Here is a 13,351-nt window from a genome sequence, read left to right on the forward strand (position 1 = left end):
TAAAAATTTGTGGATTTTAGGCTGTTATTCCAGTGTTTTCCTGTCTGGTACTAAAGTTAAATACAGCACTATGTTGCATTATTTTAAAAAACAGGCCACATTTTACAGTGGGTATATCTCTGACACGCCTCATACATCCGTGTGTTGGGCGTCAAGTTTCCCCACTGCACAGGGGAAATCTCAAGCCATGTCCTCTGTGGCTGCAGAGATTCCTGCTCAGCAGAGATGTCGGTGCCGGAGTCTTGCCCAGGATAATGCTAGGCGTCTGGTTGCGCATTCAGGCTCTGCTATAACACCATGCTTGAGTCAGCAGCAAGCTTACTCCTGGGACTAAGTCCTGCCTTTTGCCTACTGAGCATGCCCATGAGACGACCTCTCATTGGTGGTCGGAGTTCACATGCGCAGGTCCCGTTCCTGCTCCGATTGGTCCACTGGGAAGGTCCCGGAAGGATGCCGCAATAAGAGTTGCATGGCCGCTTGGCCATGCGCTAGTATAGACTCTTATGGGTAGTTGTGTGTGTGAAGATGGATACATAAGACTGGTGACTGACTCATTATGATCCCCTCCCTTTGATTGTTTATGGTATAGGGGTTACGGAGTCAGAGTCAGCACCAGTAGTGGCATAGTCTATGTGCCACAGAGCATCCCGCTCTCCACACGAGCGTTAGCATCATAGAGTGCCATCCAGCACAAGGCACCTCAGCACCGCACGAGCAGCAGCGTTCGTTACAGTGGCGCCATGCACTAGTTAAGCGCTTTCCTCCCTGCTCTAGTGGCGTCCGCCGGAGTGGTGCAGTGCGCATTCGGTGCAATTAACAGTAGTCTGTTCTCTTGCTGGCTCCGCAGCTGCGGCCCCGAGCACTAGTGGTCTAGAGGGACTCTAGCCCTGTGTCTCTGGGGCAGAGTTCTGTGACTGTTAGCAAGTGCTCGCTCAGCCAAGTTCTGTGAGTATAACAAGCTCCAGCAGTTGTATCAGCGGCTCTGTGAGGTAACAGAGTTAGCTCCTGTGCACATTGGGTCAGCGTATATCTCGACGTAGTTCACTTAGTTCTCTGCCATTACCGAGCAGCAGTTTACCATCTCTGCATGGTGGACCCCAGGCTGCGAATGCACCTTATACCATCTTTATTATTTGGTGCGTTCTGCAAGCCCCTAACACCATGTGGTTACAATTTGTGGATTTTCAGCCAGTATTCCAGTGTTTTCCTGTCTGGTACTCAAGTTATATACAGCACTATGTTGCATTATTTTAAAAAACAGGCCACATTTTACAGTGTGGTATATCTCTGACACGCCTCATACATCCGTATGCCAAAAATTGAGCCATTTTAGGCCTTAATTCCCTTTTTTGGGGAGTCTGTCACTCGTTATATTCAGCACTCTTTTGCATCCACAAAAAAAAACATATTTTGCAGTCTGTTATATCTGTGACATGCCTCATACGTTCATCTGATAAAAATTTGTGGATTTTAGGCTGTTATTCCAGTGTTTTCTTGTCTGGTTCTCAAGTTATATACAGCACTATGTTGCATTATATTAAAAAACAGGCCACATTTTACAGTGGGGTATATCTCTAACACATCTCATACATCTGTGTGATTACAACTTGTGGATTTTAGGCCGGTATTCCAGTGTTTTCCTGTCTGGTACTCAAGTTTTATCCAGCACTATGTTGCATTATTTTAAAAAACAGGCCACATTTTACATTGGGGTATATCTCTGACATGCCTCATACATCCATGTGCCAAAAATTGAGACATTTTAGGCCTAAATTCCTTTATTGGGCAGTCTGTCACTCTGGTTATATCCAGCACTCTTTTGCATAAAAAACCCCCCATATTTTAGGCTGTGTTCACACGCTGCGGATTCCGCTGCGTTTCCGCAGCGGTTTTGGCCTCTGCGGACACGCTGCAGTTTTAGCTGCGGTGTACAGTACCATTCATTTGAATGGGAAAAAAAAAACGCTGTGCCGACGCTGCGGAAAAAACCGCGCGGATTTGCTGCGGTTTTGAATCCGCAGAAAGAATTGCATGTCAATTCTTTCTGCGGAAACCGCTGCGGGTTCCTATCTCCACCATTGTGGAGATAGTGAATCCGCAGGACCAAACCGCAGGCAAAACCGCAGATAATCCGCAGGTCTTTTGACCTGCGGATTATCTGCGGTTTTTGCAAAATCCCTGCGGATTAATCCGCAGCGGATTCCGCAGCGTGTGCACGTACCCTTACAGTGTGGAATATCTGTGACACGCCTCATATGTCCGTGTGATAAAAATTTGTGGATTTTAGGCCGGTACTCCAGTGTTTTCCTGTCTGGTACTCAAGTTATATACAGCGCTATGTTGCATTATTTTAAAAACAGGTCACATTTTACAGTGTGGCCTATCTCTCACACGCCTCATACATCGGTGTGCCAAAAATTGAGGCATTTTAGACCTACCGTATATACTCGTGTAGAAGCTGAGATTTTCAGCCCACTTTTTGGGGCTGAAAGTCCTCCTCTTGGCTTATACACAAGTCATATACCTGGGGGTAGGCGGGGGAGGGGGAGTGGGGGTGCCAGAGATCAAACTGACTTCCCCCACGACGCATGTCTGCAGTCCCCCCGCTTCTCCCACAGTCTCCCGTCTTTCAGCAGTCACATGGTACCGCTCATTAAAATCATGAATATGCGCATATTCATGAGTTTAATGAGCGGTACCACATGACCGCTGAAGGAAGGAAGGGAGACCATGGGAGAAGTGGGAAGGGGCTGCAGAGACCGCGTCAGGAGGGGGGAAGTATATTCAATATCCACCTGTCCCTGGTCCATCGCTGCTTGCTGCTGTCTGCTGCATCTTCTGTCAGTGACGTTTAGGCAGCAGAGGGCGCGATGACGTGGTTAGTGCACGCCATGCCCTCTGCTGCCTGAAAAGTCACTGACAGGACACGGCAGACAGCAGCAACGGACCGGGGACAGGTGAATATCTCAGGTGCCGGGTCCTGAGACAGCGGTGACACCGGCTCCTGTCCCCCATAGAGCACCGGTGTCTCAGCTTGCACAGAAACCGACACCTGGCCCCCAGCGACGGAGAGGTGAGTATGTCTTTTTTTGTAGCAGCAGCGGCAGCATATGGGGGCCTATTCTATGGAGCATTTATGGGGGCAGCATATGGGGGCCTATTCTATGGAGCAGCATATGGGGGCAGCATATGGGGGCCTATTCTATTGAGCAGCATATGGGGGCCTATTCTATGGAGCATTTTATGGGGGCAGCATATAGGCACCTATTCTATGGAGCAGCATATGGGGGCAGCATATGGGGGCCTATTCTATGGAGCAGCATATGGAGGCAGTATATGGGGACCTATTCTATGGACCAGTATATGTGAGCATATTCTATGAAGCAGCATATGGGACATCGTCTACTGAGAATTTTATGGAGGCATATTCTATGGAGCATCTTAAGGGGGCATATTCTATGGAGCGTCTTATGGGGGCATAATCTATGGAACATCTTATTTGGTTATAATCTATGGAGCGTCTTATGGGGCATATTCTATGGAGCATCTTATGGGGGCATAATCTATGGAACATCTTATGGGGTCATAATCTATGGAGCATCTTATATGGGTAGCATATGGGGCATAATCTATGGAGCATCTTAAGGGGGCATAATCTATTAAGCATTTTATAGGGGCAGCATATGGGGCATAATCTATGGAGCATGTTATGGGGGCATAATCTATGGAGCATCTTATGGGGCATATTCTATGGAGCATCTTATGGGGGCATAATCTATGGAGCATCTTATGGGGCCATAACCTTTATGGAGCAGCACATGGGTCATATTATTCTATGGAGCATCTTATGGGGCCATTATTAACCTTTGTGCAGCATTATATGGGGTGTATTTTGTATGGAGCATCTTATGGGGCCCATCATAGAATCATAGAATCATAGAATCATAGAATCGTAGAGTTGGAAGGGACCTCCTGGGCCATCTGGTCCAACCCCCTGCTCAAAGCAGGATTCGCTAAATCATCCCAGTCAGATGTCTGTCCAGCCTCTGTTTGAAGACTTCCATTGAAGGAGAACTCACCACTTCTCGTGGCAGCCTGTTCCACTCATTGATCACTCTAACTGTCAAAAAGTTTTTTCTAATATCTAATCTGTGTCTCCTCCCATTCAGTTTCATCCCATTGCTTCTAGTCTTTCCTTGTGCAAATGAGAATAAAGTTGATCCTTCTACAATGTGACAGCCCTTTAGATATTTGTAGACAGCTATTAAGTCTCCTCTCAGTCTTCTCTTTTGCAAACTAAACATTCCCAAATCCTGCAACCTTTCCTCATAAGACAGGGTTTGCAGACCGGTCACCATTCTGGTCGCTCTTTTCTGAACTTGCTCCAGTTTGTTGATGTCTTTTTTAAAATGTGGTGCCCAAAACTGGACACAATATTCCAGATGAGGTCTGACCAAAGAGGAGTAGAGGGAAATAATGACTTCACGTGATCTAGACTGTATGCTTCTGTTAATACATCCTAGAATTGCATTTGCCTTTTTTGCTGCTGCATCACACTGTTGACTCATATTCAGTCTGTGATCTATTAGTATACCCAAGTCTTTTTCACATGTGCTGTCACTTAGCCCTATTCCTCCCATTCTATATATGCTTTTTCCATTTTTATTGCCCAGATGTAGTACTTTGCATTTCTCCCTGTTAAAAACCATTCTGTTAGTTGCTGCCCACTTCTCCAGTTTATTTAAATCTTTTTGAATCCTCTCTCTCTCTTCTCTAGTATTAGCTATCCCTCCTAGCTTTGTGTCATCAGCAAATTTAATCAGTTTACCCTCAATTCCTTCATCTAAATCGTTGATAAAGATGTTGAACAATACAGGGCCCAGGACAGAGCCCTGTGGTACCCCACTTGAGACATTCTTCCAACTGGATGTGCAGCCATTTACGACCACTCTTTGGGTCCGATCACTAAGCCAGTTATGAATCCACCTAACAGTTGCCTTGTCCATTCCATACTTAATCATTTTTTCAATAAGGATTGTATGAGAGACTTTGTCAAATGCTTTGCTGAAGTCAAGATATACTATATCTACAGCATTTCCTTGATCCAACCAATCAGTGATACCGTCATAGAAGGAAATTAAGTTAGTCTGACATGACTTATTAGTTACAAACCCATGCTGACTCTGTTTAATCACTTCATTCTTATCCAGGTATTGACATACATGTTGTTTAATAATTTGTTCAAAGATCTTTCCTGGTATAGAAGTCAGACTCACCGGCCTATAGTTACCTGGGTCCACCTTCTTCCCCTTTTTGAAGATAGGAACAACATTTGCTCTTCTCCAGTCTTCTGGCACTTCTCCTGTTCTCCAAGAATTTTCAAAGATTATAGAGAGGGGTTCAAAAATTTCTTCTGCTATCTCCTTCAGTACTCTGGGGTGTAATTCATCTGGACCTGGAGACTTGAATTCATTTAGGCTAGCTAAGTGTTTCCTCACTATCTTTCTGTTTATAGATATCATGGATTCTTCTATTCCCTTAATAGGACAGTGAATAACAGTTGATGTTACATTTCCTTTCTGAGAGAAAACAGATGCAAAATAGGAATTTAAAAGTTCAGCCTTCTCAACATCCTGTCTTACCATTTCATCATTTTCATCCTGTAAAAATCCTATAGCATCTTTGACTTTTCTTTTACTTTTGACATATCCCCAAAATCCTTTATTATTGCTTTTGACATCTCTTGCAAGCCTCAATTCATTTTCAGCTTTAGCTAATCTGATTTGTGCCCTGCAGGTTCTGCAGACAGCATTATATTCTTCTTTAGATATGCCTCCCTCTTTCCATTTTATAAACATTTTTTTCTTCCTTTTTAGCATGTGCTTAAGTTCTGTGTTCATCCATCCTGGTTTCCTTAACTGCTTCCTATTCTTCCCTCTTTTCGGAATTGTTAACAACTGTGCTTTGAGAATTTCATTTTTCAAGATTTCCCATCCTTCCTGGACATTTTTGTCTTTAAGGATATCCAGCCATTGGATCCCTCCAATTCTCTTTCTGAATCCCTTAAAATCTGCCTTTCTGAAATCTAACCTTGACGTCTGAGTCTTCACAGGTCTTCCGCCTCTAGTTATCCAAAATTCTAAAATAGCATGGTCGCTACCTCCTAGGGTCCCAGCCACTTTTACCTCCTCAACCATTTCCTCCCTGTTTATAAGGATTAGATCCAAGGTAGCAGTTCCCCTTGTTTTCTCCCTTACCTTTTGGAAGATAAAGTTGTCAGCAAGAGAGGATAAGAATTTCCTTGACCTGTTAGTTTTGCCTGAGAGAGATTCCCAACAAATGTCTGGATAGTTGAAATCTCCCATGACAACTATGTCATATTTTTTGGAGAACTTGGCCATTTGATGCATAAAGAGTTCATCCATAGCTTTAGCTTGCACAGGCGGCCTGTAGTAAATGCCTACAATGGTGTCCTTTCCATTGTTCTGTCCTTGTATTCTTACCCAAACAGTTTCCACAGAACTCCCAGTCTCTGAAGCTTCAATCTCTGTGCAGATATACGCGTTTCTAACATACAATGCGACACCCCCTCCTCGTTTATCAAGTCTGTTTCTTGCAAATAAGTTGTATCCTTCTAGTCTTGTATTCCAATCATGTGTATTGTCCCACCAAGTTTCAGTGATTCCAATGACATCATATTTCTTTTCCTGTGTTAGTAGTTCCAATTCTCCTTGTTTGTTGCCCATGCTTTGTGCATTAGTATAGAAACATTTTAGTTTGTGATTGGTTTCTCTTTCTCCAATATTTTTATTAATTAGATTCTTTCGTCTTTGTTCTTCCTTTCCACTTCTAATAGCAGAGTTCTCAATAGCATTTGTCAGGTGTATGGCTTTTTCTGGTCTTTTGCTTCCCTTCCCCTGTTGTTCTAGTTTAAAGCTCTCCTTACAAGTGTAGCAAGGCGACTTCCAAATACATGCTTACCAGTCTTCGTAAGGTGCACCCCATCTCTAGCAAGTAGTCCATCGTATAAGTAGTTCACTCCGTGATCCAGAAATCCAAATCGTTGCTGACGGCACCATCGACGTAGCCAGTTGTTCACCTGCAGAATCTTATTCCACCTCCTTGTTCCATGGCCATCCACTGGGAGGATGGAAGAGAAGACCACCTGCGCTCCCAGTTCTTTCACTTTCTTGCCTAAGTCTTCAAAGTCTCTGCAGATGGTTTCCAGGTCGTTTCTTGCAGTGTCATTTGTCCCCACATGTAGTAGCAGGAATGGGTAGTCATCTGTAGGTCTGAAGAGTCCTGATATCCTGTCAGACACATCTTTAATTTTTGCACCTGGAAGACAGCACATTTCTCTTGAAGTTATATCCGGTCTGCAGATAGCGGCCTCAGTTCCTCTCAGCAGGGAATCCCCCATGACCACCACTCTCCGTTTCTTCTTCACAACATTTTTCTTTCTCCATCCAGGAGGACTCTGAAGGCGTACAAGGTTGCTGCTTGTTGGCAAAGTTTTATCCTGATGTATTTCTTCATTGTTTTCCTGCGTGAGAGCCTGGTACTGGTTTCTGAGCAGTATGGGTGCTGACTGCCTCCTGATCCTCCTGCTTCTCTGGGTCACATGTCTCCATTCCTCTGTTTCTTCAGGTGCACTTCGAATTTCTTCTCTTTCTGTAACATGAAGAGATAATTCTGCTCTGTCCAAGAACTCTTCACCTTCCTTAATGATCTTCAACGTAGCTAACCTCTCTTCGAGATTTTGCAACTTTTCCTCCAACAGGGACACAAGCTTGCATTTGTGGCATGTGAAGTTTGGCTTTTCCACTGGTAAGTCTGTGAACATGTAGCAAGAAATGCAGCTCACCAAATGGCTCCTGGCCTCTTCCATCTTGAGATTTCTTAAAAACGATGAAAGATGAGCCCAAATTCCAGTGATCGTTGAGCTCGCGGAGACTCTTCACTTATCCCAGAAGGCACTGGGAATATGCAAATGATCTCCTCAAGACTCTTCCCCTGGTTTTCCGATTTCCTCTTTTCAGCTGCAACGGCCAAAACCCAGTGATCGTTGAGCTCACGGAGACTCTTCACTTATCCCAGAAGGCACTGGGAATATGCAAATGATCTCCTCAAGACTCTTCCCCTGGTTTTCCGATTTCCTCTTTTCAGCTGCAACGGCCAAAACCCAGTGATCGTTGAGCTCGCGGAGACTCTTCACTTATCCCAGAAAGCACTGGGAATATGCAAATGATCTCCTCAAGACTCTTCCCCTGGTTTTCATGAACTGTATGGAGCATTATATGGGGCTAATGATTCAATATGGATATTCAAAAACATTTAGCCTACTAATGTCTCAATTAATTTTACTTTTATTGGTATCTATTTTTATTTTTGAAATTTACCAGTAGCTGCTACATTTTCCATCCTAGGCTTATATGCGAGTCAATAAGTTTTCCCAGGTTTTTGTGGCAAAATTAGGGGGGTCGGCTTATACTCAGGTCGGCTTAAACATGAGTATATACGGTAAACTCTCTTTTTTGGGCAGTCTGTCACTCTTGTTATATCCAGCATGCTTTTGCATCCCCAAAAAAAACCAAAACACATATTTTACAGTGTGGTATATCTATGACACACCTCATACATCTGTGTGATAAAAATTTGTGGATTTTAGGCCAGTATTCCAGTGTTTTCCTGTCTGGTACTCAAGTTATATACAGCACTATGTTGCATTATTTTAAAAAAACAGGCCACATTTTACAATGGGGTATTATCTCTGACACGCCTCATATATCCATGTGCCAAAAATTGTGGCATTTTCAGCCTAAATTCTCTTTTTTTTGCAGTCTGTCACTCTCGCTATATCCAGCACTCCTTTTTTATCCCCCCCAAAAAAAATTTACAGTGGGGTATGTCGGTAAAAAGAATTCTGTTTCAAGTTTTTGTTGTTATGACAGCTTCATGACTGTGTTAAATGCTCCAAATACTACCACCATCTTCATCTTCAGCCTAGATGCAGTCACTGCGCAGATAGAAAGTCTGAGTAGCAGAGGGTGAATGCTTAGGCAGTGTTGTACTCTGTATTATGGAGGCTAAATCTTCTTGATGAAATCATGCCTGGAATAGCCCTAGCAAGATAACATTGACGATCACGGGGACAGGACTCACAACTACTGAAGCCTGGTGTACCTGGGCAAGATTCTAACAAGACCTCACCTACTAATAGTGAACTGGTTGGACGATGATGTTTAAAAGGAGACGATGTATTTTCTATAACTGAAGCTAGAGATTTTGACATTTCGACTGCATTCAAGAGATATGAATTGTAGAGCGTGGTGGTCAGAGATGTGACTTCTACACCACCACACGAGCTGCCACATCTCCACCACCCGAGTTGCTGCAACCCCCACCTTCTGTCTCTTTCCCTTTCTCCTACAGAATGAAAGGCCGCATGGACAAGGTCCTCTCCCCTCTGTAACAGTCTGTCATTGTAATTTTTTTGGGGAAAGCGATATCTATTACTTTGTATGTAACCCCTTGTCATGTACGGCACCATGGAATTACTGGCGCTATATAAATAACTAAATAATAATAATTATAATTCCATATGGGTGTTTCCACTAGACAATCCATCAAACATGTTATTGAAGAAATTTTTTTTTCTGACAACTCTGTTCAGCTGTGCACAAACTATGACATCTTGGTAGCTATACCCCAGTGGGTGTTGGCACAGTGTCATGTTAACTACAGTCCTCAGATGGTATGTAGGTCCCTAATCTCACCTCTACTTCAGCAGCATGATGAATTAATAGGAAAAGCACGTGGTATTGATGTAGCTGTTGTTTTCTTGCCAAAGAAACTCATTAACATCAATGAGGTGGTTAGCCGCACACGGAATGGAGAAATAGTAAAGATGACGATTGACAAGTCATTTCACATTTGAGGTAAAACACACTTCAACAAGTTTCTTTAACTCTTTCAACATTATATTCCAAAGCCTTGAAGAAAAAGATGAATATATTGTGAAGCAAATAGGTATGAATAATTAATCCCACAAATCATGTTACATAATTCTAAACATACACAACCTATCAGTGGGGAAATTATTTTTGACCGAAAATTTTAAGTATAACAATAGTGTCATCTTGTGGAATGATATGAGCCATCAATTACTGCAAATTGAAACTGTTCTGGATGTACTGTAAAATTTTCTCTAGAAAATTGGAAGTACATGCCTTCTATGCTGCTAGCATTAAAGAACTGATTTGCCAAATATGTACGGAGTCAGGATGACCGGGCAGTGGGTACCTGTGCAGAGCCATGTCCGGAACTGTCAAGGCTGCGTCCCCTGTTTCCTGGCGGAAGGAATAAGGGACCGGACCGTGTTTAGACAGGGAACCTGACCGGAAGCTGAGGAAAAAAAAGCAAAGCAGGAGTGAGTCCCCATCTGTGATGTGTGAGCAGCAAGGGGCATTGCACTATGCACCCGAAGCACCGACGCTGTGACAAAATTCAGCAGACAGACAGACCCGGTGACCTAGAGGCATGGGGCCAGCTTACGAGAAAGCGGGCAAGACATCAAATATTTTTGGCGTGGGCAAGCAGTGCATAGATGGTTGAGTAGAGTTCTCCATCCTTAGAGCAGTGGTACTGCAAAGGACTGTTCACGTTGTCTCCCGCCACTAAAAGTGGTACTGCCATTTAGCAAGGCACAGTTTACCCAGTAACCACCAGAGAGCGAGGAGCCGTGCGCTACTTGACCTGAGTACAGCGCACATGCACAGTAGAGAGAGCCAGTTCATGCCACGTATTCAGCCTGTATAACCAATAATTATAAGGCACAGATGAATGACAGAGGACGTTGGTACGGTCAGCAAGGTACTCCCTCGGCATTTTCCAACACTTTGCACTCCTTGTAAGAGTCCCCACGCCTCAAGGACAGGGAGATGGGAGGGTCTGAGAAAACTCTCCCCAAACTTTGCCAGTGTTCCACTGCCTTTGCTGGCTTGGAGTTGTGTCTCTCTCACCTGTACTCCTTGCTTGGCCAACAAACTTTGACCTCTGCTGCCAGCGTTTTAAGATGTGTATTTTTTTTAATAATTCCACAAGAAGGGCCCTCTCCTCCAACATTTAAGTACACCTGTCTGCCTCTGGAATAAGAGATGTAAAGTTTACCTTGTAGCGTGGGTCTAAAAAAGTCACCAATCAGTATTGCCTGTCACCCAAAATTTTGATAGCGCGAGGGTGATGGGAAAAGCAGCCCGTCATGCGTGCAAGACTGCTAACAGTGTCTACACCAAGAGGACGACTGAACATGCTTTCCTCCTCCTCCTTGTCCTCATGCCTCCAACACTTAGAACTAACCTCAGTAATATCATTGTACAAACATCATTGCAAATACCTTCTTGTAAATACACCCCTATATTTTTATCTCCCCCACCTCATTTTAGATTGTAAGTTGTCATGAGCAGGATTGTTTTCTATGGGATTAATTATTGTTATCATTGTTACTTAGTGTAGATTGTAAGCTGTCACCAGCAGGGTAGTTTTATTTTGGTTTAATTATTTGATTATTGTTATTGTTGTTACTTAGGACTGTTGTGTTTGAAACTTAAACTGTAAATATGTTTTTGCTCTATAATAATTCTTAATCTTAAAATTAGAACACAGATAAGCAGGATGTAGATATTAATTATGGTGTCATTGACGCTCACCCTTTTTGTGGATTCGTCAAAGTTTTTGAGGATGTTACACATGTCAGACATTCATGTCCACACCTCAGATGCTATATGTGAAGACAGAACTGAATACCGACAACCTTGTTGATGCTTGTACACTAGTCACCAACTGCCCTCTTCTGCTCACAAATCCTTTCCAACATCTACAGTGTAGAGTTCCAAGGCCTGAGGGCATCACACACACCAGTCGGTGAGCCAGAAGCTGCAAGTGCTGCTGAATCATGGCAAGGGCAGATGAAGCTGTAGCAGACTGTTATGAATGGGTCACCGAGGAGAAAAAAAACAAAACAAGCTAAGCCACAGAAAACCAGAGAAGTTGGTAACTATGCAGATTGCAGATCCCTGATCTTACCACACAACTAGCAGTAGCCGTGGAGCGTGCCTATGATGTTCCTAGACGCCTCGCCACGGCCGGAGGACTACATAAGCCTAAAGCAAGAAAAGGGAAAACTAACTGCCCCAGAGCAGACCCCAAAGGAATAGATAGCCTCCACACATGTATTGACGATGAAACAAGATGAAGGCACAAACACAGGCAGGAAAATAGGCTGAGCAAATGATGGGGCCCAAACTAACTAGACAGGAAAGGAAAGGCAAGTCACTGTCTGCAACCTGCAAAAAACACTACAAAAATAATGTCCAACACTTCTGATAGCAAAATTAAACCTGAAGTCACTAGACTTCTCCCACTATATCAGCACTCTGGAATATTCTGAGACAGAGCAAAAAGAGACCGAACTAGTAAGGGACAAAAAGCCAATAGGCAAAATACTGATAAATAAGAGTGGAAATTCAGCTCAGCCCCCAGCCGGGGCTGGCAGACCACACAAAAAACTGAATAGACCAACAAAATCAAATGCGAACATTAGCAGAAAAACTTAGCTTTAGATGACTGGAACAGAGCTGAAAACCAAGAGCTGACAAGCCAGAAGTAACCACCAGCAACTGAACAGGGCGTCGGCTGTCTTAAATCCAATCTGAGAATCCTGAGATCCAATCTTCATCCTCATTCTCAGGTGGCAGATCTCCACCGATCAAACCAGCCGCAACACCTCCCATCACCACCAGAGGGAGTCCAGAAGGGGAACTCACAACTGGTGAGAATGAACTCACAACAGTACCCCCCCTTGAGGAGGGGTCACCGAACCCTCATCCACACCACCAGGCCGATCAGGATGGGCCCGGTGAAAAGCACGATCCAATCTATTGGCATGAATATCGGAGGCAGAGACCCAAGAATTATCCTACTGACCTTAAACCCTCCATTTGACCAAATACTAGAGTCTCCGTCTAACCAAACGAGAATCCAATATTTTCTCTACCTCATATTCCACATTGCCTTCGACCAACACAGGGTGCTATAGGAACCACTGGCTCAACAAACCTCTTCAACAGAGATTTGTGAAATACGTTATGGATCTTGAACGTAACTGGAAGAGCCAATCGAAATGAAACAGGATTAAGAATTTCCAAAATCTTAAAGGACCAATAAATCTTGGCTTAAATTTAGGAGATGCAACCTTCATAGGAATATTCTTAGATGACAACCAAACCATATCACCCACTTTAAACCTGGGACCAATGGTCCTATGCCGGTTGGAAAATTGCTGGGCCTTTTC

The sequence above is a fragment of the Dendrobates tinctorius genome, unplaced genomic scaffold, assembly GCF_039654945.1.
Source record: "Dendrobates tinctorius isolate UK_male_01 unplaced genomic scaffold, ASM3965494v1 ptg000150l, whole genome shotgun sequence".
Classification (NCBI taxonomy): Eukaryota; Metazoa; Chordata; class Amphibia; order Anura; family Dendrobatidae; genus Dendrobates; species Dendrobates tinctorius.